Genomic DNA, 26,963 nt, shown 5'->3' on the forward strand with positions numbered 1-26,963 from the left:
ACAACCATTGCATCATTATCCTCCAAAGCCAAGAGGAGTTACACTTGCTAAATTTAAAAATAATAAAGGCATGTTCTGATTTAGCAAAACACAAAAAAAAGGCCTCAGAAAAATACCAGCTTGTTTATTTTATCTACTATTTGTAACACAACCTAATGCATTTGTGTAGTGTTTTTGAGAGGACTCCTGGGTAATTTTCCATGCCAAAGGTTAGCCAATAGCTGACAGATGTCCTTACTCAAAAACGCCAAGTTTTTACAGTGCTCTGAGAATTCTATGGATCATTCTTGCCTGTCCTCTTGCTCTGTGTCTGTGCATTAGGAAGTTCCAGCCACTTCAGAGTTGAAATTGCTTATATCAATATTTTTATACTAATTGAAAATTCCTTGAATATTAAATCATGGAGTGTTTATTGAGCACCCTTGCATAAACACACCCTTGCTGAGACATTATGAAATAATACAATGAAATATGCAAGGTTCTCTATTAAATAGTAAGCACAATTCGTTGAGAAACTAACAAAGCTCCCCACTTTAGCTATGACAGCTCACCTAATTGAACTCTTACAACTCTATCAAAGAGATACTAATAACTCAAGTTTACAGACACAGCCAATAAAGTCAGAGAGATTATGTAACCAAAATTTAAGCTTTTCCCAATCAAAAAAAAAAAAAGTTTTAAGTACATTTTTAAAAATGTATGGGTGCTGGCTGTTAAATTATAATAACAAATAAATAAAAATCATCTAGGGCTAGAATGATTAAAGAAGATAAAAAAAATATTTCCAATGTAATGGAAAAAAAAAAACTTGGACTGTACTGCCAGCAAAACTATTTTTTAAGAATGAGGCTAAAATAAAAACATCTTTATACAAATAAACAGCGAATAGATTGCAAATGAATTATCATAAAAATATATAGAGGATATACTATGGAAACACATACCCCTGTAATGAGATCTATGATGCAAAGAAACAGCAAACATTTGGGAGTATCCAAACAAATCCTGACTGCCCAAAACCATGAACAGTGCTCAAACTGAAGTTGAAAAATAGAAAACATCCAAGATGCAACCTAATACTGGACAACATTAACACATACATTAGGGAAGAGAGCGAACAGTAAAAGCATATTAAATCCATGTTATTGTTCAGCATGGGAATAAAATTATGTTAACTGAAGGACTTGTTAGTTATTATATGTAATTTTTAACAGAACAATTAAAACATGAGCAAGATGAGAATAAATTAGAGCACATATGCTTAGATCCCCAAAACCAAACAAACAATAAACAACAAAATCTATCACAACAGGAGAGTACGATTCTTAGGCCAGAGGAAGAGTGGGTAAAGCAGAAGAAAGGTGGGTTGTGAATGGAAAACCAGAGAGAGGAATTTATCCATTCCAGAACCTTCAAGGAAGACAGCACATTAAACAACATACTCCCGTTGAAAGGATTCTTTCAGTGAGACTCCCAAGTTATCTCAGCTGAGGACCACTTCTTCAGAATGTAGCCCATGTAAACCTTCCAGTTAAAACTTGGCTAGCCAGAGACATCAATCTATGTCAGTAGTTCCCAAATGGAGGAAAAGACCACAGGTTTGAGTCACTATCCTGCTTGAGACTAGCACTGTCTCCTTAGCAGTTCTAGTTTTCAATGGAAATCAATACAAAGTCACTGGGTTTATATTTTAATCTCTAGAAGGGATTTAGGAAAAGACATTGCTTTTAAAAGTGTGCACTTGCCCAGCCAGTGTGGCTTAGTGTTGAGTGTCAACCTATGAACCGGGAAGTCATGTTAAATTCCAGTTAGGGCATATGCCAGGGTTTGCAGATTGATTCCCCAGTGGAGGGCATGCAGGAGGCATCTGATCAATGATTCTCTATCATGATTGATGTTCTATCTCTCTCTCCTTCCTTCCTTTGAAATCAATAAAAAATATACATATTCTTTAAGCATGCATTCATTTTAATATAACATTGCACATTGAAAAAATAGAAACAGGTTTCTTGGCTTTAAAAAAACAAACAAACAAAACAGACGTTGGCACATTGTGTGATAATGTCTGTGAATCTAATACCTAATGGGAGGCAGCTCACCTAGTATTCTCCAGTCTACAGTTCCTGCCATTTTTCCAGATACTTCCAGTTAGCTTTAGGGCTCTGCAAAGGGGAAACCTCAGATGTTTTCCTTCCTATGTAGAGGAAACCCAGTTCTTTCCTGTGTTTCTTCCCCAAGAGATTCCTTTACTAGTCACATAAAACTCCTCACTTCTGACACTTCTGGTCACCAATATGTGGATGCTTTTCCCACACCAAGCCATTCTCTAAGATACCAGCTGGATGTCCTACAATTTAATTCAATTCAGGCACTATCTGCCAGGAGATAGTTTCAGATCCCACAGGTTAAAAGCTCAGTCCCACAAGACTATCCCCTTACTGTCTCCACTCTCCCCTCTGCCCACCCCAACACACACAAAATTTCACACACCAACTAAAAGCCTAGGTTATCACCTGTGCTTCTGACAGACTGGCTCTAATCAGAGGTTCCAATAATCCCCTCTTAATTTACTAGCCCACCTCACAGAACTTAGAGAAACATTTTACTTACCAGAATATCAGTTTATTACTTAAAACAAAACAAAACAAACAACAAACAAACAAACAAACAAAAAAAAACGCTAGTCCTTAGGAACAGCCAGATGGAAAAGGTACACAGAACAAGGTCTGGGGATAGGGTGAGGTACATCCCCATGACCTCCAGCCCCCCTCCCCCAATCTTAAGGTGACCAGATTTTAACATTGGTAAAGCAGAACACCATTGACGGGGGTTTTGATTAAAAATTTGGTCTATATGGAGCAACAAAAATTTTCATAGAATGCAAAAATAGTATTGTAATATATATTTTTTAATTTCAACATAAGTACAATTTACAAATATGATTTAAAAAATTATGTATAGTATTATTTTATACTTTGGCATATTTCTCATTTGAGTGAATTTTTTTTTAGAAGATTGCTGTCGTCGTTTAAAAGGTCATGAAATTTTTCACAAGAATTTGTTAAATTATATTTCACACAAAAAATGGCTTTCAAAGTCTAATTGTGATTTTTCTGATGTCCACACTTTATTTACCATAGAAAAAATGCGTTCAGTTGCAGCGTTAGTTCCTGGTAACGAGAGCGCATATTCCACAATTCTAACAACTAATTAACAATGCAAACTTTGATAAGCAGTTCTCGATAATCAGTTCTCAACAATTATTTTTTTATTATTAAAGTTTTTAACATTATAAAATTAACAAAAATAATATAAAACTCATATCCTGGCTAAATAGCCACATGGCTGCTGAAAACCGTATATTCCCTTCCCATTCTCCCGCTGTTCCCTAGCTTGTCGTGCATTCTTTCCAAAAATGCGAACTTTTTTAAAATGCTGCAGGATGCGGGACAAATTATTAAAAATCGGGACTGTCCTGCCAAAAGCAGGACGTCTGATCACCTTACCCAATCTCCTTGTGCCCACCAACTTGCGAACTCTTCAAACCCAGTCCTTTGTGTTTTTATGGCCATTTCACGACAGTCCTGGTTGATTAAATCAGTAGCCAATAGCAATTGATTCGATCTCTAGCACCTCTCCTCTGCAGGGTGGTTGGGGGCCAGGAGATACTAAAATTTCCACCCCTCTAATCATGTGGTTGGTTTTCCCTTCAACCAGCCTCCACCCTTAGGTTCCCTGAGGGCTTTCCCTAGTCACCTTATTTACATAACAAAAATACCTTTATGGCTCTTATCTCAGGAAATTCCCAACGTTTTAGAAGCTTTGTGCTGGGAGTGGGGTCCAGACCTAGCCTGCATGTCTCATAATAAATCACAGTGCCACTACCTTAGAACAGCGTTTTTCAACCACTGTTCGCTGGCACACTAGTGTGCCTCGAGATGTTGCCTGGTATGCCGTAGGTGCAGACAAGACAAGAATTTTATAATTTTTCACTATTTTGTTTACTTAATATTTCATAATAAAGTAATTATAAAATACTTTCTTTGTGTTTATTTGATTCCTATTCAAGAGAATTACTTTATATATAGTCAATATAGGCACAGAGTTAAATTTTTTAACATTTTCTAATGGTGGTGTGCCTCGTGATTTTTTTCATGAAACAAGTGTGCCTTTGCCCAAAAAAGGTTGAAAAACACTGCCTTAGAAGAGTAGATCTCAATCATGACCTTAGTGCGGCTATGTCATCCCTTCGCATTTCAATTGATCCTTCATAAGAAGAATGTTTACCCTAGCTCCTCCTCCATGGTTATAATTATAATAATATATGTATTATAATTCAGTTCAAATGATCCCTACCTTGGTTACACTTAAGGACAACACTCTCAAAGTACAAAGTACTTTTCTTAACAACTCACACAACTGGTGATTGCTTAATATTTGTCTTTACTGTTAGGGAGGAAGTTCTAAGATGCTAGCCTTAGTCACTAGGATAATGTGGACAAACAGAGGCCACATGCTAACCTGACTAAATCAGGGAAGGCTTTCGTGGTGGCCTTGCAAACACAAGAAACCTAAGGTAACCACAAAAGATGGTCTGAAATTAAAAACCTTCAAAGTGGGTAGTCATGTCTTAGGCCTGTATCTTCCCAGACAAAAATCAACTTTGATCTTTATTAAGCCTACTGCCTTTTTGCATCTAAAATAACATACCTGTGAAATGCCTGGGTAACTTCTAACTTCCCTTTTTTCAGACACCTTAGGGCACAACCAAATTCACCTAGGCCCAAGGACTGAGACCACAAATTCATTCATTGTTATTGTTATAATGTTGTTAACTGTTAACTATCCTTACCCACCTAAGTAAAAGAAGTATATGTCTATCTTTTCATCCAATCCCAGATGTCCCCCGCTTTGCATTCTCCCACCTCTCTAATCTATCATCATCAGATTTTATGTAACCCACTTATGTCTCCTTTTTTGATTAATGTACAAAACAAGTGAAAAACTGCCGTTCTCTGGAGCAGCAGTCACCAACCAGTGGTCTGCAGGCTATTGGTGGTCCCTGACGTCTGAAAGATTGTTGACCACTGCTCTGGAGCACTATCTCGATATGTAGAAATTTTACTTCCTGGCAATTGTTAACAGTTTGGCTCAAATAAACTCACAAAAATTATTTACATGTTTGAATGTTATTGTTTTTCTTTTATGTTAACAATAGTGTTTGACTTAATGAATATCTTTAAACAGAAATAAGAATGTCAAGTATAACTAAATAGATGTAAAGGGCCTATGGAGAGAAGATGTGGAATAAACTGCATGTAAGGGGTGATGACAATGGAGAGAATGAACAAAGGATGTGATGTTTTAACTGGGCTTTGAACATAAATAGGAGGTTATCAGGCTATAATGTCTGTTTGTTTGTGAAAGAGAGATGGTGGTGGTTGTGGTAATTCCTGGCAAAGAAAACTGCATTTTCGATGATATAGAGGTTAACTGAGATGTATGTTCACGGAGGCTGGACCATAAGGTACAGGGAAATGAAATCGGAAGTGGGGAATGAAGGCTAAGAAGGCAAGCAGACACCAAATCAAGCAATGCCTAACCCATGTTAAGGAGTTTGGGCTTAACTTTGGGAGCAAAGGAGTGGCAAAGAAGTGATTTTCACATGGAAGAAATCTGACAACGGAGATTTATTTTATTTTACTTTAGGGAGATACTTATGACAAAAGCAGGACAAGATATGAAGTTATAGGTCAGAAAATAGACTACTTTGTTTGTTGAGGAATATTTTCAGACACTATAAGCAGCTTAATATGACTCTCGGAGCCATGCATGTATCTAAGAATCATATTTTAATAACTATGGGATCCATACTCTGTTTTTCCTTGCCTCACCTCTTATATATATTTTAATCAACATAGTCTATTCATTTCATTCCCTAAATGATTTTCAAAGACACCACCATCTCTTCATTCCTATTGCCATTTCCCTGCTTAGATACCCATCATCATAGACCTGAATTATAGCTACCACTCCTTACCTATTTCTGTTGTTTCCTGTATCTGCCCCACCCGCTGTCAGAGTGTGCATCTAAAAAGCTTCTGTTTAATTCTTTCCCAACAGCTGTCCATTACCTAGAAGATAAAGCCTAAGCTCCATATGTGCCCTATTCCACAATGACATTTCAAATGACTTCTCTAGCACAATTCCCTCAGTTATTTTGGTTAATAAAGGCTTGGTGCACGAAATTCATGCACTTGGTGGTGGGGGGGGGGGGGAGCGGGGGGAGTCCTTCCTTACAATCTACTCTTAAGAATTGCAGACTCACTCTAGCTGGTTTGACTTAGTAGACAGAGCATCAGCCTGCAGACTGAAGTGTCCCGGGTTTGATGCCTATCAAGGGCAGGTACCTCAGCTGCAGGACCTTTTTTGGGGCTCATCCAGGGGGCAACCATTCTATGTGTTTTTCTCACATTGATGTTACTCTCTCTTTCTTTTCCACTCTCTCTAAAAAAATTAAGGAAAAAATATCAGGTGAGGACTAAAAAAAAAAAAGAAACACAGACTCATGTCTTAATACTACCTTCCTGTGGTGCACACACTTCTCCTAGTACACTTACTTCCTTGTGTTGTTCTTTTGTGTGCATGTCTGTCTTTTTCTATTAAGTCTGTCCTTGGAGAAAGGAATTATACCTTATTTATTTGTAAATGCCTGGGACTTGGTACGGTATCTGTTTAAATGAATGTCTCCTTTACCCCAATTTTTTTAATGAGCAAATACATAAACAATAAAAAATGAAAAGAATGTGTTAAAATAGAGAAATTGGATCAGGTTCAATGTAGACTAAAGAGTCGTATGTCTGGTATTCTGGAGCAGAGTAGTATTTTTGGCTTCTTGGAAAGGTACAGAAATCCTTTGGCTCACTCTTATTAATCCAGTTTGAGTTTCCCTATTTTTAAAAAAATGTAAATTTGGTATGACAGCTTTAATATTGATCAACTCTGTTCTTATAACTATTGATACCTAGGGAGACATTGACTCACTCACAGTGTTGCTAATGAAGAGGCTGGAAAGTGCTTTGACTGGATACTCACTGGGGTCAAGCCTGGAGGAGCCAAGAAATCCACCTGTTTTCTGTTGGTCCCCCCTCTAGCTTTCTGACTGAGTCTCATATGAGCTACGTGGGCTCATCCCAGGTAAACAGTGGGTTCTCAAACCCCAAAATGAGTGGGAAACTCTTCACAAACTGGGACTAATGACCTGATAAATTCTATGATAGGTGAATTGGAGACTCCTTCAGTCCAATGGAGAACATGAATACCATAGGAAATGAGAAGAATGAATTTGGAAGTACTAACAACCTGAGAGAGGGTTCAAATTGTGTGTGTGTGTGTGGGGGGGGGGGGGTTGAGCAATTATCTAGGACAATAACACAATTTGAAGAATCAGAAGGAAAAATCAATTTTGCATAAAATTTAAAAATTTCACGAGTGCATATTCTCTCACTTGATTCTTTATGACATTTTAGAGTTGATATTGGCTCCTAGATCCTAGGATGGGGAAACTGAGTGGTCAGAATAGAGTATTTACAGGGCACTTACTCAGTGCTGAAGATGAATCTGTAGAAGACCTGACTTTGCCCTAAATGAACTTCCCTATACCATCTGAGGTATTTATGGCCATCCTCATCTATACTAATAAAAGGGTAATATGTTAATTATAGTGGGTCAACTGGCCATCTTCTGGAAGTCTGACTTCTTTCTGGACAAAGCCAGTGGTGGGGGCTGAGACAGAGGCATTTAGGGACAATCAAGCCAGCAGGGGAGAGCAGTTAGGGGCAAGATCAGGCTGGCAGGGGGTGAGGGGTGACCAGGTCAGCAGGGGAGGGCAGTTGGGAGAGACCAGGCAGACAGGCAGAGGTGGTTAAGGGTGATCAAGCAGGCAGGAGAGCAGTTAGGGGCATTAGGAGCCAGCAGTCCTGGACTGCTAGAGGGATGTCTGACCACTGGTCTAGATCAGGCCTAAACCGGCAGTTGAACATATCCTGAGGTGCCTGGATTGGAGAGGGTGCAGGCCAGGCTAAGGGAACTCCCCCTCCATGCACAAATTTCATGCACAAGGCCTCTAGTCTATATATATATATATATAAAAGCCCAAGCAACTGTTCAACCGTTCGACCATTTGTTATGATGTGCACTGACCATCAGGGGGCAGATACTCAATGCACAGGCATGGAAACAGGAGCAGACTGATGAATCTCAGAGGGAAGGGGGGAGGGAGGAGGGTGGAAAGAGATTAGCCAAAGATCTTATATGTGTACTAGAGGCCTGGTGCAGGATTCATGCACTGGTGGGGTCCCTCGGCCTAGCCTATGCCCTTTCACAATCCAGGAACCCTCAGGGGATGTCAGACTGCCAGTTCCAGCCCAGTCCCCACAGGCCTGGCCAAGTGACCCCACTAGTGCATGAATCTGTGCACCAGGCCTCTAGTTTATAAATAAGAAAACCTTAATTTCAGAGAGGGTAAATATTTTGCATAAAGACACTCACCCACGAAGAAAGAACTAAAGTTTCTATGAGAGTCTATCTAGAAGAAAGGAGTAGGGGTAGGGTGTTTTATTAGTTATTTCTTCTGCCTTTGGCATAATGAATCACTAAAAGATGTTATATGTTTCCTTTATAAGAGACATTACTAGCCACGATGGGAAAAGATGTAGAGAATGGCATTAATTTTTTGGAGTTAGTCCTTTGGAGTCAGAAACTGCTTCAGTGTTTTTCTCCATACCCCAGGCTCCCTCATTCTAGGAGGAGGCAACATCTCATGACCCTCTCTGTCTTTAAGGCTTTTCCAAGAATTGGGAATGCCCTAAGTTTAATGTGAAATTATAAAAATAAGGTTTGTATTTTGACTTAGTCTTCATTCCATTGACATTGATCTGTTACCACCAATTTAGCAAAGGCTATGAAAACTTGAAATAGTTGGTGCGACACAAATTGATAATAAAGAGTCATAAAATACTTTCAGGAATCAAAGATGTCTTTTGGTTTGAACTGTATAATTTAGTATCTTAAAATGACTATGTCCATACAATTTCCAAAATTTCCCATCATTGTGCATTTCATAGCTATGAATGTATCCAAAGTACTAGATTTTTCTGAATTAGCAGTTAGGTAGGTCAATGAAGCTATCAAATATAATAGAAAGAGGGATATTTTAACTTATTTTCTTATTGGTCATTGTCTCCATTGACCTTAACTTTAATTGGCTTTACCTATGGAGCTTTCCTTGCAGGTAGGACAGAAGAAAAACAAACAGCGAAGATGTGCATTACTATTCATTAAATCATGTACAAAATTTACTAAGTTTGTAAATACCTCCAACCTCATCCCTTAGTTAACAATGTGCAGGCGATGCTAATCCATACAGTACACAGAAAGGAAAGTTGACGCCCACAGAAAGGTAAATTGATTTTCCACAAAACACTTAAGCAAGTAACCACAGGATCCAGAATATCAATAATTTTTCATCTGCCTTTTATCTATTTTCCTAACAATAGCATTTTATCTTTTTTTTTTTTTAAGCATGTTCCCATTTCCTGGAAATATTTTTTTTCAACGTCAGAAATTTATGGGAAATAGCACCACATTTATGGGATGGAGAAGCAAATATGAAATGACAATCAGTTAAGGACGGAATTTTAACAGGTACTCCAACCTTCACACAGAAACTGGAGGCATTAACCAGAGTTGTTGACTAAAGCTGTCACCATTCTGCAGCCTCTGGTTGGATGTGGCTCAGTGTGCTAATTTATAGCAGTGGTCCTCCCAAATGAATATACTGAACGAACTGGGAATTTTGAGAAATACCCCAGCACAGGCTTTTTTTTTTTTTTTTTAAGTGCTTATTTCATCTGTCAGCTCTACAACTTAGTGGACTTCTGTGCCCATCACACAGATGCCTTAGAGATACTCCTGTTAGTCACTTTTTGCCAAGGCTGACAGTCACCTCCAAATACAAATACTTAAGTCCAGTCCATGAAGATTCTGATTCACTAGATCCCAATGGGCTTGAGCATATGTCCTTAGAAACTCTCACTAAATAACTTTTGGACAGACTTTATTGAGAAGCAATCCAGGAATACACACCTCTCTGTTTCAATTTGCAGGATAGATAAGTCTTTTCAAAATTCACAGAGCTTAGTATACTGCCCAAGGAACTCCAGGAATTTGAACTGTAATTATCACATGACCCTGGATGTTCTGACAGCTTCCATGTACCGATACAGGAAAACATAGGATACTATGTATTTTCAATAAGTATAAACAGAAGTTTAGTATCAATCTACAGATATTTTTGAGCATCTTTTTGTCCTAAGAACAGTGCTAGTTTCTCCTCTGGTTTTGCCTCCTTGGTAAGTTAAGGGTGTGATGGGTTGGAAATCAGTCAGAGCAATGCCAGAGGAGAGAAACAATCCAGCCAGTTGAGAACTCCACATCTTTCTGGAAAATGAGTTGGAAGGCTTAAGGGAGGATAGAGCATAAGAACTTGTCTTGCTAGGCTCAGAAATGTAGACTTTGTTCTGATCACACAGGAGGCCATAGAAGGGTGGCAAGCAATGGAGGGAGTCAGATTGAATGCCTGGCTAGTACACAGGGAAGAACAAAACTTCATAACTCGGGATCTCATTAAGAACCAAAACAAAAAAACTTGGAGTGGCCCATGACCTGCCACTTAGTAACTTCTCAACAAAGAAAATCAGAAGGCAAACTCAGTGGGAGGTCCAAAAATTCAGAGACCCTCTTCTTACGAGCAGGAAGACAAAGTTCAATGCAACTGGTGAGTCCCTAGCCTCTCACCCATGAAGCCGCATTTTACTGTTAATGGCAAGATTAATATATTGTAATTGGGAAGTATAGAGATCAGGTGGCCAATTCCAGGCTTCAGGGAAAAGAGAGGCGAACATAGGCATTTTCTGGACACTATGGCATTCTGAAATCTGAAGACTGAGTGTTTGTTTTCCCATTGTCTGCAATCCTGCCTAGTCCTCCAACATGAATAATTGTCAAGGTTTTGCTAGGCAGAAGTATATTCCAGGGAAATTGGATCTGCAATTTTGCAGAATTTCACAATGCCTTTTGCAGTTCTATGTCAAATTGTTTGTTTAAATCTAGTTTATTTTACCTTCTTGGTCCTGGATGTACTATCAGCTGAAATATTTATATCACTGCCTCTTAGGAGTTGTGCATTTCCTTCGTTCTGTGAAAAAATGTGCTGACCTGCTCTATGTATATGAGTAATTGTTTTCATTTTAATTATGTGAATGCCTGTGGAAAGGAACTGGGTTGTCTGGCATGTTCTCTCCTTGACTACTTTTTGTCTTCCTTTCATTCACTCTCTTTCACCACCAAAGTTCTTGCACTAGTCACCCAGGATTTCTTCGGAGACCCTCTGAAGTTGGAATCGCCATGTTAAATCTCAGCCTTTGAAAGGTATGGCAATCATAATAATAAATAAGCATACTTTGCCACCCAATGCAAAAAATCTCCCTGTCCACCAGTCTTCAGGACACAGGAAAGAAAGCCCCAACACATTCTTGCTATTCCCCAAAGCTTATTTCTGAAAACAAGCTCCCCACACCAATATACATATATATTACTTATTACATATAACATTCTGTTCTCAACTCACCCCCTGCTGACCTCATTTATTCATTCAACACAATAGGGAATGATCAGGGCATTGGTGTGCCAATCAGTGAACTAAACAGGCAAGGCTCTGCCCTCAGGGAGCCACAGTCTGACACAGAAAGCAGGGAGTTCAGCAATTAATTCCATCATGGGGGTGGGAAAGGGAATGCCATAGGAGGGGGTGCTATATGGTTCCAGGAAGTCATGGAAATTATGCTAAGAGAAGCGATATTCAAGCTGAGGAAAGAGAGGAATGGATGAAGAATGCTAGAGTAAGGTAGGGGAAGGGTGAAATGTTCCAGGTTAAAGGAATGTCCTATGGTAAGAATTTCTAGAGAGGGAGGGGGATGTGAATGGTATGTAAGAACAAAACCTGTATCTACAACAGTACGGTTAGACATATTTGTGTTCAGCACAAGCTGCAACTCTTCGTAGCTGTTTGGTCTTGAATAAGTTACTTACCTTTCCAAAGCTTTTTGTCATCATCTATTTCACAGGTTGAATGTAAAGGTTAAATAAGGTTGAGCATATAAATGGTTTGCCCAGTGGCTGAACTTCTCAATAATTAGAAGCTCATTTTATTTGCTTTATTAGTATTATGATCACTGTTATTATTCTTATTACCACCCATTTTTATCTCATATTCACCATGTTCTTATTATCTTTTCCACTTTTTTGCCCCACTCTCCCACCCCCATCCCTAACCCACTCAGGTCACTTGGAAACAACATATTTCTGGAAGCCACCCAACTCTGGATTCCCTCTCTATCCATCTTCTTTCCTTCCCTCTCTTTCCTTTTCTTTCCCTACCATTTCATTCCTACGGTTGATACTCCAAGCTGGACCCCAGGAACTGGACAGTGGATAATCTAAAATAATGGAGTGTCAGGGTATTCTTACTTCTATGCCAGAACCATGTTAAGAACAATTCCTATGAGTAGCTCATTTGGAAATTCGTGTTGGCTTCCTCTACCACTTATGGAGAGGGGATAAACAGAGCATAAATTATACATTAACTATTATTTCTCACCTCACTGTCAAACTGAGGAAACTTCAATTAAAACTCTGATAATGTTTCTCAGTTTCTCTGCATTTCCATATTCATACCACCCTTCATGAAGTTAGGATTTATTGTCCATCCATACTAACATGATATCATCTCCAATGCTCGCTCTCTCTGCTCCAATCCAGCACTAACTAAGATATCAGCATATTCTCCCTAGCAAGCCAATCTGATTGCCTTAGATCCATGATTGGAAAACTTCAAACATACCCTATTCCCTGAGTTGTAAGTCTATCCAGACACCTTTCATAGCAAGAAACAATAACAAACTCATATCCAGTGAAGTGGTAATGAGAAAATATTGCTTACTTACCTGAAAAATCCAAAGGTGGGGACCTTAGCTCTGATTCTTGGTTACTCTCGGGTTCTCCTCCAAACAGAAGTCTTTTTCTCTAGCTGGCTTCTCTTATTCTGGAAAATATTTAAAGCAGTCTCAGGTATCCCATCTCCACATCACACCATCCAGATACAGAGAGACAAATAAAAGTCAGAGGTTTCTTCTCATTGCTGTGCACCAACATGGAAGAAGTCCCTACATCTGTAGGTGTCAGAGTTAATTGCCTTAGGTGTGTATTTAATGCCATTCTGAGTTGAATGCTGTGTATGTAGGATTAATGTAATTTCTTACTCTAGTAGGAATGGGGAATTTTTTTTCTGCCAAGGGCCATTTGGATATTTATAACATCATTTGTGGGCCATACAAGATTATCAACTTAAAATTAGCCTGCTATATTTAGTCAAACATTTAATTAACTCACCCCTAACGCCTTGGCAGGGCCAGATTAAATGATTTCTCGGACCTTACATGGCCCTGAGGCTGGACGTTCCCCACCTCTGGTTTAGATGAATGGGGGCCAACCCCAGAAGTGTGAGTTAGAGGAATTTCTAGCCAGACCACATGAACCATTGTGGAGGGTGTAATGAATTCTGGAAAAGCAAGCAATAATCCTCTCGCCCTGAGGATGTCATCTCAGGCTTTTCACAAGCTAGATTTGACCTATGACTCCAATTTCCCTCATTTATCTTCTTCCATCACTCTTCTCAGGCTGAATTAACTGCCCAAAATGTCCATGTCTGGCCAAGATCCTGCCTCTGTGCCTCAGTTCTCTCTTCCACCTGCCCTTCTCAGGCACGGAAACCCTCTCCTTTAAGATGCACCTCAAATGTGCTCTCCTCATGAGTCCTATATGGCTCCCAACTCTCTCTTCAGCTGTGGCAGAGTGAAAAACACTGAAGTTGCAGTCAGTGGGTTTGGATCCAGCTTCTGGAGCTATCCCTTACTCACCAAGTGGCAAAGTAAGCCCGCCCTGAAGGCTTAGTGTCTTCCTTTTATTCAAGAACTCACTTTCAAGAGCTTGCTTTCTCTGGCTTCCCTCCTCCCCCGCAATAAAGTACCAGTATCTCTTATTTAAATACTTTACTGAATTAGATTTTGGGGGCTGGAATTTTCAAAAAACCTAGAGGGCTACTTATTTTGTCAAAGGTATATTCAAAGAATTACAACTTTATAGCCTAGGAATTAATACTACTTAAGTGTATGAAACTAAGGAAGGCAGCCTATGAAAGTTACAATTTGCCATTGTCCTGCTCCTGAGGTATCAGTATATAGCTTTCTCACATTTGCATGCAAGTCCTGTTCTGCATAGCATCTGTATTGTGAGAAGTCATTACTATAATCAAATGTCATATTCTCATGTACATACATTGCAATCATAGGGACAGACTGTTTTTCACATGTCTCCTAATATCCCAGCTCCTTGTCAAGTCATTAATAAAATTTAAATTCATATTTAACTAAATATTTTGAAGATACATTTTAATGAGACAAAAATACTTTGGATCATGTGGATAATTTTTCATTCGTTAGTTTTGGAAGTTCACACTTTGGCCATGGTGAGTTTTTATTTTTTATTTATTTTTATTTTTATTTTTATTTTTATTTTATGTATTTATTTATTTTTTAAATCAATCTTTATTTTTCATATTATTACAAAGGTTCCTCATTTCTTCCCCCTTCCACCAGGTTCCCACCCCATCCTCCGCCCTCTCCCTACCCCCCATTGTCCTCATGGTGAGTTTTTAAATCAATGTTGGGCACTTATATTCTGATTTCCCTTCAGGATATATAAAGTCATCAACCAGTAAATATTGACGTGAAGGCATTATGAGACAAATTATGGTGCAAGATGTTGGTTCCAATTGTGAAGAGTAAGGGTATTTCAAAAACTCATCTGACTGCTTTTTATGTTCATTCCAAACATCACAGATGAATGGCTATAAGCATTTTAAATCAGGCTTTTAAAGATAGAGAGAATTTACATGATGTTTAGTATCTTTTAGTGATGACTATACTATTTCTTAGCAGTATCTATTTCACCAGTAATCCTGAGACACAACTAAATATTTAAAGTCTGTTTCATGAAGGTCAGTGTAACATTGGGTTCAAAGAACAAGTAAGAACTGGGAGTTGGAGGGGGGAGGGAGTTCCATCAGAATAATGGAGACAAGTTGAAAGGATATAGGAGCCAATTTGAAGAAATTCCCAAGGCCAAATCTGGAATAAGTCAAGCAACAAAGTAGAAAATGATGATATTGGATTATAAGCCATTAAATAAAATAAATGGACAAGTGGATAAATGAATGAGATAAATGGAAAGGGACCCTCTTCCTTATGGTAGAATGTATTCATTTTCTATTGCTGCTATCACAAATTACCATATATTTACCAGATTAACAAAAAAAACCACACAAATTTGTTTTTAAATTACAATTCTGGAGATCAGAAGTCTGAAATGGGTTTCGGTGGGCCAACATCAAGATGTTGTCAGGAGCGCATTCTTTTCTGGAGGCTATCTGGGAGAACCCGTACCCTTACTTTTCCCAGCTGCTATAGATCTGCATTCCTAGGCTGGAACGTCCCCATCCAACATCATTCAAGTCAGCAATGTCCAGTAGCATCTTTCACACATCAGATCACTCTGACACTACTCCTACCTCCTTGTTTCCCACTTAAAGCACCTTTGGGTTTATATTGGACCCCCAAAAAAATTTAGAATAAACTCCTTATTTTAAGGTCAGCTGATGAGCAGCCATAATCCCATCTGCAATCTTATTCCTTCTTTGCCATGCAACATTATATAGTCACAGAATCTGAGGCATAGTATGTAAAGGTCCTTCCTGTAGGGATCATTGTTCTGCTCATCATATGGAATTATGCTCAATAAATGTAAAAGAAATTATGTAAATATAAAATTATCCTTTGGCAAACACTATTATAATAATTATTGTGTTATTTTGCATTAATAAATAATACAGTTAGGGATAATAAGTAACAGGACATTTGATTTCAAAGTAACTCTCCACATGATACTAATTACAAATGGAGAAACTTCACGTGCATTAATATGACAGATACTGCCCTATCAAGTAATTAGCAATCTATGGGACAACTGGAAGATATACACATAATTGGAGTTCCTAAAGAAGAGGTAAAAGAAGAGGAATAACAAAAAGGTATTTGAAGAAATTATGACTGAATATTATCCACATTTGATGAAAACTAAATCCACACGTTCAAGGACAACCAACCCCTAGCAGAAAGTAATAGAAGAAAACTACATCAAAGCATAGCATAATCGAATTTCTTAAACCTGTGTCAAAAGCACCTTAAGAACAATAGAGTGAAAGCACAGGCAAAGATAAGAAGAATAACACTGACTACTCCTTGGGAGAAATGGAACTAAGAGCACAACAACATGATTCAAGTTACTGAATGATTAAAAAGTCCATCTCTAACCTGGAATTTTATAACCACCAAAATATATTTAAATTTTTAAAGCTAACTAAAAAAATTTACAGACAACAAGATAGCTTAAATAACTCATCTCTGGCCAACTACCTGTAGAAGGCATGTATTTTTTGTTTTAAATCCTTCAAGCAGACAGAAAATAATAACAGAATGAAATATGTCTCTATACAAAGGAATAGGCATTGGAGATTAAATATGTATAATTGATATCTATTATTAACATACATAACAACAAAATACTTTTATACTATTTATTAAATTCCATTAAAATATAATTAACTGACTGGTTTTCCACCAAGAAGAAATAACAGAGATCATATTTACCTTATCTTTTTGAAACTAAAGAAAAGAACAAAATATATGAACCAAAGGTTTTGATTATAACAGGCAAGAAAGATAGTAGTCCTTCAGAGACATAAAACAAATAAGGTGAACTCTATACCGTAATTGTCACAGCTTACCACCTTAAGATTGAATTTTTAGACTGTGCAGCAAGAAAATAGAACACAGCTTGAAACATGAAAAACTCCTAGCATTATTTACTATAGCTGGAAACAGCTCAAGTGCCCATCAGTTGAGGAGTAGATAAAATAGCTGTGGTACATTTACACAATGGAATACTATGCAGCTATAAAAAAGAAGGATCTCTTAACTGTTGTGACAGAATGGATGAACCTGGATAATACTATGCTAAGTGAACTAAACCAAACAAGAGAAAGACAAATGCCTTATAATCTCATTTACATGTGGAATCTAATGAACAAAATAAGCTGACAAACAAAGTAGAACCAGAGGCATGGATACATGGAACAGACTGAGAGATCTCAGAAGGAGATGGGTGGAATGGATGAAAGAAGGTGTAGAGATTAAACGAGTATATATTCATAGTCCATAGACATAACAACAGTGTGGTGATGGTCGGAGGGAGGGGCTGGGAGCTGGGTAGAGGTGTGTAAAGAGGGAGAAAATGGGGAATATCTGTAACCGTGTCAACAATCTATAATAATGAAAGTGTAATATGCAAATCAACTGAACAACCAAACAGCAGATGACCGTCCAGACGACTTTCCAGATGACCATACTATGACACCCACTGGTGCGATGCAATTGGTTGGCGGCCCAGCCATTGCTCCATGATCGCCCCTGCAGAAGGAGTCCCAGGCCACCAGGCGACAGGGCAATCAATCAAGCAGAGGGCTCCATGATCATCCCAAAGAGGGAGGCCCAGGCTACTGTGGCCTACCCCACTGTGGCGCTGCGATGGGTGGGCAGGGCCTACCTCTTTGGGGTGATTGCCGGGCTCCCAGACTGTGAGAGGGCATAGGCCTGGCTGAGGGATGCCTCAACCACACCAAGTTCATGAATTTCATGCACCAGGCCTCTAGTAAATAAGTAAAATAAAATAAATAAATAATACAAAAATAAACAAAGACTCCTAGAATTAAAATAGCTGAGAATCCCAAACCAAGGTGACCATAATTCACACTACCAAGTAATAGAGAAGAGTTGGTCGCACAAAGAGAGTGATCTTAACATGCAATGGGTGCCTTAGTCATTCAGCTCAATACTGGTAGGAAGATAATTCTTACAAAACTGATTTATAGAATCAATGAATCCCAATCAAAACCCTAGTAGGGATTTTGTGTGTGTGTGTGTGGGGGGGGGGGGGGAAGAGGAATTAACAAACTCTAAAATTCAATGGAAATGCAAAATGCCAAGAATAGCCCAAATAATTTTTTTGGGGGGGAACACAAAGTACAAATATCTACTTGAGAATTAGGACTTGTTATAATTTGGCATTTTTTCAGAATGCAAATGTGTGCTGATGCTCTGCGTCAGAGGTCACATCTTTTGAGTCCACATGATTCAGAACCATGAAGACATCTGTTTCCCTTCAGGGGCCTCTTCAGTAGCAGTTTCTGCCACTAAGTTACGCTCCATGTCTCCAAATACATATAACCTTGTTCTAGTACTCTCTTGTCCTCCAATCATCCCTCCCCCCCCCCCCCACTCAGGAAAATGCTAGAAAACATTGTAGATACCTTCAGTGTTAGGTAGATAGATGATAGATAGATTCATAGATATTTTCCATCTTGGGATAACGTCATATAATTTTTTGCAAAGTTGTCATTTGTGAGAGTTGAGTAAGGATTCCCTAGCTTCTAGAACCTGGCAAGTCTCCCACTGAACTTAATTCTCACATATTAGCCCAATACTTTATTATTATTTTATAAATATGCTAATATTAGACTGAAAATGTGATTTATTACGTTTCTTTTATTATGTTACACCAATGCTATCATTACTTCATATTTCCTTTATCATTTCTTCTGTCCTTGAATTAGCACCCAGGCATATCCTTGCTTCTGTCCATGGCCACAATTCAAATTTCCCCCAACAAAAACTCTAAAATGAGCTTCTTGCTGGACACAAAGTGAATTGAAATGCACAACCATTTTTGAATCCCTGCTATACTTTTGGCCCTAAGTTACAAACATAAAGAATTTTGGGGTCTTTCTTCACAAAAAGGAACCCAGTGAAAAGAAAATGTGAACATTAATCCTCATAGCACTCTCTCCAGCCTTCAGAGGCAATTTCATATTGCCTCTCAATTTCAGAAGGTAACTGTGAAAACCAAAATGAAATAATGTACGAATGTGTGATCTTTTCCAGGATGAAAACTGTAAAATACAGGATAAAAAGAATGGCTTGAACAAAGCAGAATTATGGGTTTGAATCTTAGCTCCACATTTCCTAACTGTGGAACTCTGCCAATCCTCTTACACTTTCTTGGCCTCTAGTTTCACATCTCTAAGATAAGGATTATTATAATACGAAGGTAAAATGAGAAAAATCGATACTAAGCTCCCAATCCAGGTCAAGACAAGTTTGTTGCTGTTTAGTCCTCGAGGATGGAGCAAGGGACTCTCTGAGAGGCTGCTAATCATCAAGAGAAGGGAGAAGGCTGTCGGCAGAACATAACAATTTATAAATTTCTTATTTCACAACAAGCTCTGGGACATCCATCGTCCATGGAAATAAACAAACTCAGGGTCTGGGGCCATTCCCAGCTGCAGAGTCCAATGCAAATGCACCTGAATGACTAACGTGTGCTGCAAATGACTCACCAACACCAACCCCTGAGTGCAATTTGGATCCATCTGCTGAACTGGGCCAGCCACCCCACCCAAAAGGAGCCAGGAGGACTTCTGTAGCTCCCCTCTTGGAAAGAGGGAACTCTGCTCAACCTTAAGGTGTGTGAGGTCAATCCTTCTGTCCAATTATTTGGAAGCCTGTTTTAACGAAGCAGAGAAGTTTCTATGTGCATCTTTAGAGCTCATCAAGTTTCAATCCCTCTTGTAGCAAAACCAGGAACTGATTCCAGGGAGGGGGTGGGGTGCTACTCTCCTAAGGTCTCCCGGACAGGCATCAGATTCCTTTTTACTTAGTCTGACACATGTCTAGTTTGCAATGTGCTGCTCAGTAAGGCATTTATTGAAGTGGTTTTCTTTCTTATTTATTTGTTTGTTTTTACTTGGGAGATATAGGGTGGAAATGAAATGAAAGTGATGGTGAGCAGTGGGTACTCAGATTATGGGGGAAGGGGACGTAACTTCTTAAATTATATAATTGTCTAACCACTACATTATACATCTGAAACTAATATAAATGAGATTAAATTTCAACTGTAATGGAAAAATAAAATTTAAAAAATAGAGTGATAATAAACATGTACCAAATCCATTCGAGACTCTCCCAGTATCTTTACATGCTGAGAATTTTCCTGAGTTCCTGGACACTGGAAGTATGATCCCCTGTTGCTAAACTGAGCACTCATGGTTTTTCTCTCTCCATCTGCTGTGATCTTTTGAATACTTCTTTGCAAGAATTCATTTAGAAGTGATGCAAATACTTCTATCCACTCACTCTAAACAGATCATGTTGATCCATGGCCATTCTTCTCACTGAGTCTGAAAGTTACAGCCCTCTAAGCCAGCGGTCACCAACCTTTCAGACCTCACGGACCATCAGTGGTCTGAGGACCACCGGTTGGTGACCAGTGCTCTAAGCTAACACATGTAGAAAACATTTCCAAAGCTACTTAGGTGCTATCATAAAGATGGACAAAGTGATGGACCTCCATCAGACAAGGTTCTCCTTCAAAGCAATCGCGCATGTGCACGCGCACACACACACATAATTCTAATAAAACAATGCCTCTAGGACTTTGACACACAGTAGGGGCTGAACAATTATTTACTGAATGGATGATTGAAACAACTGGGTAAATATGGTAAATGCTAGATGAGTGTTCCCAAATAACAATTATTCTCCTAGAATATCACAGCTGTAAAAGGTACATTAATGATCATCTGGAATATTAGAGATTCAGAAAGAGAGGGAACAACTTGACAAGATGTTTGATGATGACTGCAATAAAAGAAGAACAATACCTAGACTTTTCATATGAAGAAAAATAAAAACATCAGATATTCAGCCCTGGCCAGATAGTTCATTGATTAGCGTTTCATCCTCATAAGCCAACTTTTTGGGTTTGATCCCTAGTCAGGGCATGTACAAGAAACAACCAATGAATGCATGAATAAGTGGAACAACAAATCAATGTTTCTCTGTTTCTCCCTCTCTCTCTCCCTCTCTTATTTCTCTCTCTAAAATCAGTAAAAAAAAAAAAAAAAAAAAAAAGTGTGACATTGAGCAGAGATGGTATGCTACAAAATTCTCTACCTATTTGTCCATAAAATCAACATGTTATATATGGATTATTAATGGTGAATAATCCCTAGGACAGTTTCTAAAATGCAAGTATACACCCACACAAACACACACACTTTTTTCCTCCATAATTAATAAAACACCAGGAAATGAAAATGTCCACTGTGTTTTGTTCCTTTCTGGAAGGCTTTTAAATATATATGCTTATTATACTGTAATGTACTTAAGTAAAAGTTTGGCTTGTTATGGCAATTAGTGGAATTGACTGCTTCTCTCACATCTAGGTGAATACAGAATAATGTTACTCAGGGAAAAAGAAAGTAGGGGAAAATAAAAAAAATTTGGAAAATGTTGCCACTCCTTTAATACAATGATACTTATTCTAAAGTGTGGTCAAAAGCCAATGATTCATCTTTATAACAAAACTCACTAAGGAATCCCAGCTGACTCAAAGGTACACTGAAGACCTATGGCAGTATGGTCTGTTTTTTTTTTGTTTTGTTTTTTTTCCCATTAGACAGCCTTTCCACAAGTAGCAACACTGTTTTGTTTTGTTGCTTGCAGAATGTTATCCTGGATTTTAGAGAAGAGGAAGGAAACATTTTACGTAGGAGACCATGATAGAAAGGGGTGAGCAAGTCCTTATTTGAGTGGTACTGCATAGCGAAGGAGAGTGGGCCATTGTGAAGGAAAGCACTGAGCTTTGGAAAATTAGCAACCTGGGTTCTAGCCCAAGCTCAGCTCACTCAGTTTTGGTAAGACCTTCCTATTCAAAGTCTCATTTTTTTTTCCATCTGTAAAATTAAAGGGATTTTGTACAACCACTTTGGAACATTCTTTGGCAGTATCTCCTACAGCTGATTATATGTATATTCTATGGCCCAGCAATCCTACTGCTAAATAAATACCAATAGAAATAAGTGACCATGTGCACCAAAGGACACACACATACACACACACACACACACACACCAGAGTTCATAGCAGCAATACTTAAAATAAAACTGATGATATCTCGTGTTCAACAATAAAATATTATATATCAATGAAAATAAACATGAAAAACTATGGTTTAATTTCATGTTGAGGAAATGTGCCAGGCACAAAAGAGTTCATACTCTATGATGCTATTTATGTATAATTCAAAAATAGTCCCAAAAGTAATTAATTATGAGAGAAACAGTTTGGAATTAGATCTGGATTGAAATCTTGAATGTGCAAATTAATGGCTGTCAGGCTTTAGACAAGTTTTATTATTTCTCAGTCTCAGTTTCCCCATTTGACACATAACACACTTAACAGAGCATCTTTTATATTTAAAAAAATAACAATGAAAATTGATTTTATTATGAGTTTTCCAAACTCTGACATCCAGGTTTCCCTGGAAGTATATTATTCTAGGATTAGAAAGGAATTCCCTCCAGGGCCGGTTTGGCTCAGTGGATAGAGTGTCAGCCTGCGGACTGAAAGGTCCCAGGTTCAATTCCGGTCTATGGCATGTACCTTGGTTGCGCGCACATCCCCAGTAGGGGGTGTGCAAGAGGCAGCTGATTGGTGATTCTCTTTCATCAACGTTTCTAGCTCTCTAACCCTCTCTCTTCCTCTCTGTGAAAAATCAATAAAATATATTTTTTTTAAAAAAGGAATTCCCATGTCTATTGAGGTTTCATATAAAATTTTGTCCCTTTTTTCTTTATTATTTCTATCCATCTTCCCTTCCTCCTTCCCTGCTTCTCCACCCCCTTTTCTTAATTCCTTCCTCCCTATATTTCCATCTTAACTTTCTTTTCAGCATTTTTCTGTGGCTCTCTAAGGTCCTCAAACAGACCGAATTCCTTCTAAACAGAAAAGGAGTGGCTAGATTTTATCCTGACATCTTACTTTCTCAAATCTCTCACTCTCCTATTTTCTACCTCCTGTGCATAGTCATGGCGACTATAGCCAAATTAGTGTGGACACTTTATAATTCCATGCAGAATCATTCCTGGGTAAAAGGCACAAATGTGATATGGTACATATGTTTCATAAAGAGAGGTAATAATACATTGGTAAGGCTAATTTGACATGTTCTATTGAAAACGAAGTACTATAAATCCTCCACTCCTCAGTCAGACTGCTGTCTTGGTCACCCCCTCCCAACACGATGTGCCAAGTCTCCTAATTAAGTGTCTCCTTTATTTTTTCTATTGGTTGCAGTACTGTCCTCTTCCCTGTTTGCCCCCCTTGCAAAAATTTACTACATTTACCATTTATCAATTTTTATAAAAAGTATAAGTCATAACTAGTACTTCTTCTTTGTTTAAACCCCTTCAACAATGGCCCAATGGAATTGGAGTAAATCCTAAGTCATCCCCATGACCTCCAGTCTCCAATGATGCTTCTCCGTAATTGCCTACTCTCCTTCTCTCCCTTTCTTGCAATGGCCTTATTTCTGTTTTTCATATACATTACACTTATATTCATCTCAGGGACTTTGTACACACCAAGCCCTCTATTATAAATTCTTCTCCAAGAATGTTTCATGACTGCTTATCCACATTCAAGTCCAGGTGTCACCTATTGAGAGAGGCTTTTCCTAAGCCCAGCTAAAGTAACCTTTACCTTGCCCCAAATTATTGCCTCGTCACCTTATTATCCAGGATGGGGCAAAGTAGCCTTATAGTTATCAGTACATAAAACACAGAGTTGATTCTTATAATATTATTTACTAATTATTTTATTATTTCCACATGAACTATAATCCTACTTTTGGCCCACCCTGTATTTTGTTTATAGCAATGTTCACAAATCTCATTTATCTGCCTTACTTTTCTGTTATGTTTACATGCTTACATGTGTAAGTGTTGGAGTGGGGTGTTAGTATGGTTTATAGGTGATGCCAGGGATGTTGGTAGTGCAGGGAGTAGCTAATCAATAATGGTTTTCCTGTGATCTGGGTTTTCATTACCCTTACTCATGGTTGAATTGAGTGACTCCATGATCCTCAGGAGAATGAGTGCGAGTAAAAAAAGGAATGTGGCCCCAGCCATCTTCCTCTCCTCTTGGACTGTGACATGATCACATTCACTGGTTTCCACTAACTGGGTCAAACCACTTTTCAGGCTTGATTTGAAAATGAAAACCTTACCATTTCCTTCTTCCTTCTTTACTAGCTTTAGTATGATCCCAACAAAGATTCCTCTAAAAAGAAAGAATATTCTTAGCAGGTTTCTGGAATATTAACATGAACATCAGCAGCTGGGGTCCAGCTGACTAATGTTTCTCTTGCATGATATGTCTTGGGAGGAATAAAAACATCTCTTTTGTATTTTATATTTATTTAGTTTTATTTGTGTTTGTATTTTCCTCCCAAAGAACCCAAATACTCCCAACAATGGCATTGAGAGATGACAATTTGCTGCTGTGTATTATAGGAAGCACTGTCAGTGCTTAATAAGTATAAGACACCCCTCCCCCAAATTTGAACTTTCTTTAAAACTTTTCAGTGCTATGTTTCTTTTTTTAAATATATTTTATTGATTTGTTACAGAGAGGAAGGGAGAGGGACAGAGAGTTAGAAACATCGATGAGAGAGAAACATCAATCAACAGTCTCCTGAACACCCCCACTGGGGATATGTCCACAACCAAGATACATGCCCTTGACAGGAATCGAACCTGGGACCTTTCAGTCTGCAGGCCGAAGCTCTATCCACTGAGCAAACTGGTTCAGGCTGTGCTTTGTTTCATTAATATTTATTCTGCAAATATCCACTTACACACAGAGACTGCATAGGATACTCCCTTCAGATTATCTCCCATTCCTGAAAGCAAGCATGGGTTTAGAAAAAAGCAACAGGTTAGCTTTGAAATGTAGCATAAATATTTGGGAGTTTGATCTGAACTCAAATCGTGGTTCAATACCTAGAAGCTATTTGACACTGACAAATGACTTAACCTCTCTTTGCTACAATTGCCTCAGGAATACAATAAGACACATAATGCCTGCTTTGCGTTTTTTGTTTAGATCTTGTAGGATATAAGTGAGTTTACTGAATCCTTGGCATTCAATAAATGTCCATTCTCTTCATTAACCATAATATGCCACAATAATGACCTTCACTTGAAATGAAATCAAGCAAAAGAGTTAGGTGTTCCTTATGTCCCTTGAGGAAGGCAACTGTCCTACTGGAAGACTGCAGTCCTATTCCCACTCCGGAAAGCATTTATCTTGACTGAATACAGCCCCTGGTGTAAATATGCACCCATTGAGGAGTAGGATGAGTTTGCAAACAATTATGCAAATATGGCCACAAGCTTTTCTCCAGACCAAACCACAACATGAGTGCAAATTAATCAACGTGGATACTATTGTCAAATAGAGCATTTCCTTCTGTTCTTCCTGAGAAATAAGAATGAGCATCTAATATTTCCTCTCATTCCTGCTGTATAAGTGGGGTAGAAATGAGAGCTGGCTGAATTATCTCTGATGTATTTAAAATAATTCTCCTGAAAATAATTTAAACAGTTAATCATAAATGAAAAGTGCAGGAGGTGAGGGTGGCTTAGGAAAAGTTTATGAACACATACTGTTCTATGGTATATATGAATAGAAATAACCATCCTATACTATCAGTTAAAATCAATCCCCTGCTGCCCTAGCGCTGATTTGGCTTGGTGGATAGAGCCTTGGGTTGTGGAATGAAGAGTCCCGGGTTCAATTCTGGTCAAGGACATATGCCTGGGTTGCCGTCTTGATCCCAAGCAAGGGGAGTGCCAGAGGCAGCTGATCAATGAATCTTTCTCATCGTTGGTGTTTCCATCTCTCTCTCTCACTCCCTTCTTCTCTAAAATTAATAAAAATATATTTTTAACAAACAGTCCCCGGGTTACTATTACCTTTTATCTCTTAGATTTAAATAAAAGCATGAATCCTGCATTGGGGAAAAGACCCTTTTACTCCTGTGAGTGTTTTATTCATTGTTCAAGTAGGGTTAGATAAGGAAGGAACATTTATGTTTAAATCCAAATATAGTATTTTTTGTGTTGGATACACACATACACACACATCCTATATAATAAAACCCTAATATGCAAATTTACTGAATCATGAAATGACCAGTTGCTATGATGCGCACTGACCACTGCAAGTGAGGTATATGCTCAGGTCAAGAGCACATACCTCAGTTGCAGGCTTCTTCATTGGTAGACGCTCAACACAGGATCTGCCCCCTGGTGGTCAGTGCACTTGCAAAAGGTTAAGTGCCACTTAGCCAGAAACTGGGCTCACTCCAGGCTCTGCTGCAGGCAGACAGTAAGGAGGATCAGGCCTAAGTTGGCAGGTGGACATCTCCTGAGGGGTTTGGAACTGTGAGAGGTTGCAGGGCAGGCTGAGGGTACCCTGGCTCCTCTGCCCAGTGCACGATTTTCATGCACTGGGCCTCTAGTGCATGATCTAGTGTGTGTATCTATACTAAGAAAAGAGTAATATGCAAATTAGACCGGGAGACCTTCCGGAGACCTTTTGGACAGCCTTCTGAACAAGTTCTCTGATTTGTACAAGAAGAATAAATCAAATGAAAGTTTCCACAAGTATTTAAAATACTACCGTTTCCCCGAAAATAAGACAGTGTCTTATATTAATTTTTGCTCCCAAAGATGCGCTAGGTCTTATTTTCAGGGGATGTCTTAT

This window comes from Pipistrellus hanaki (assembly GCF_964339955.1).
Source record: "Pipistrellus hanaki genome assembly, chromosome: 11".
NCBI classification, from domain to species: domain Eukaryota; kingdom Metazoa; phylum Chordata; class Mammalia; order Chiroptera; family Vespertilionidae; genus Pipistrellus; species Pipistrellus hanaki.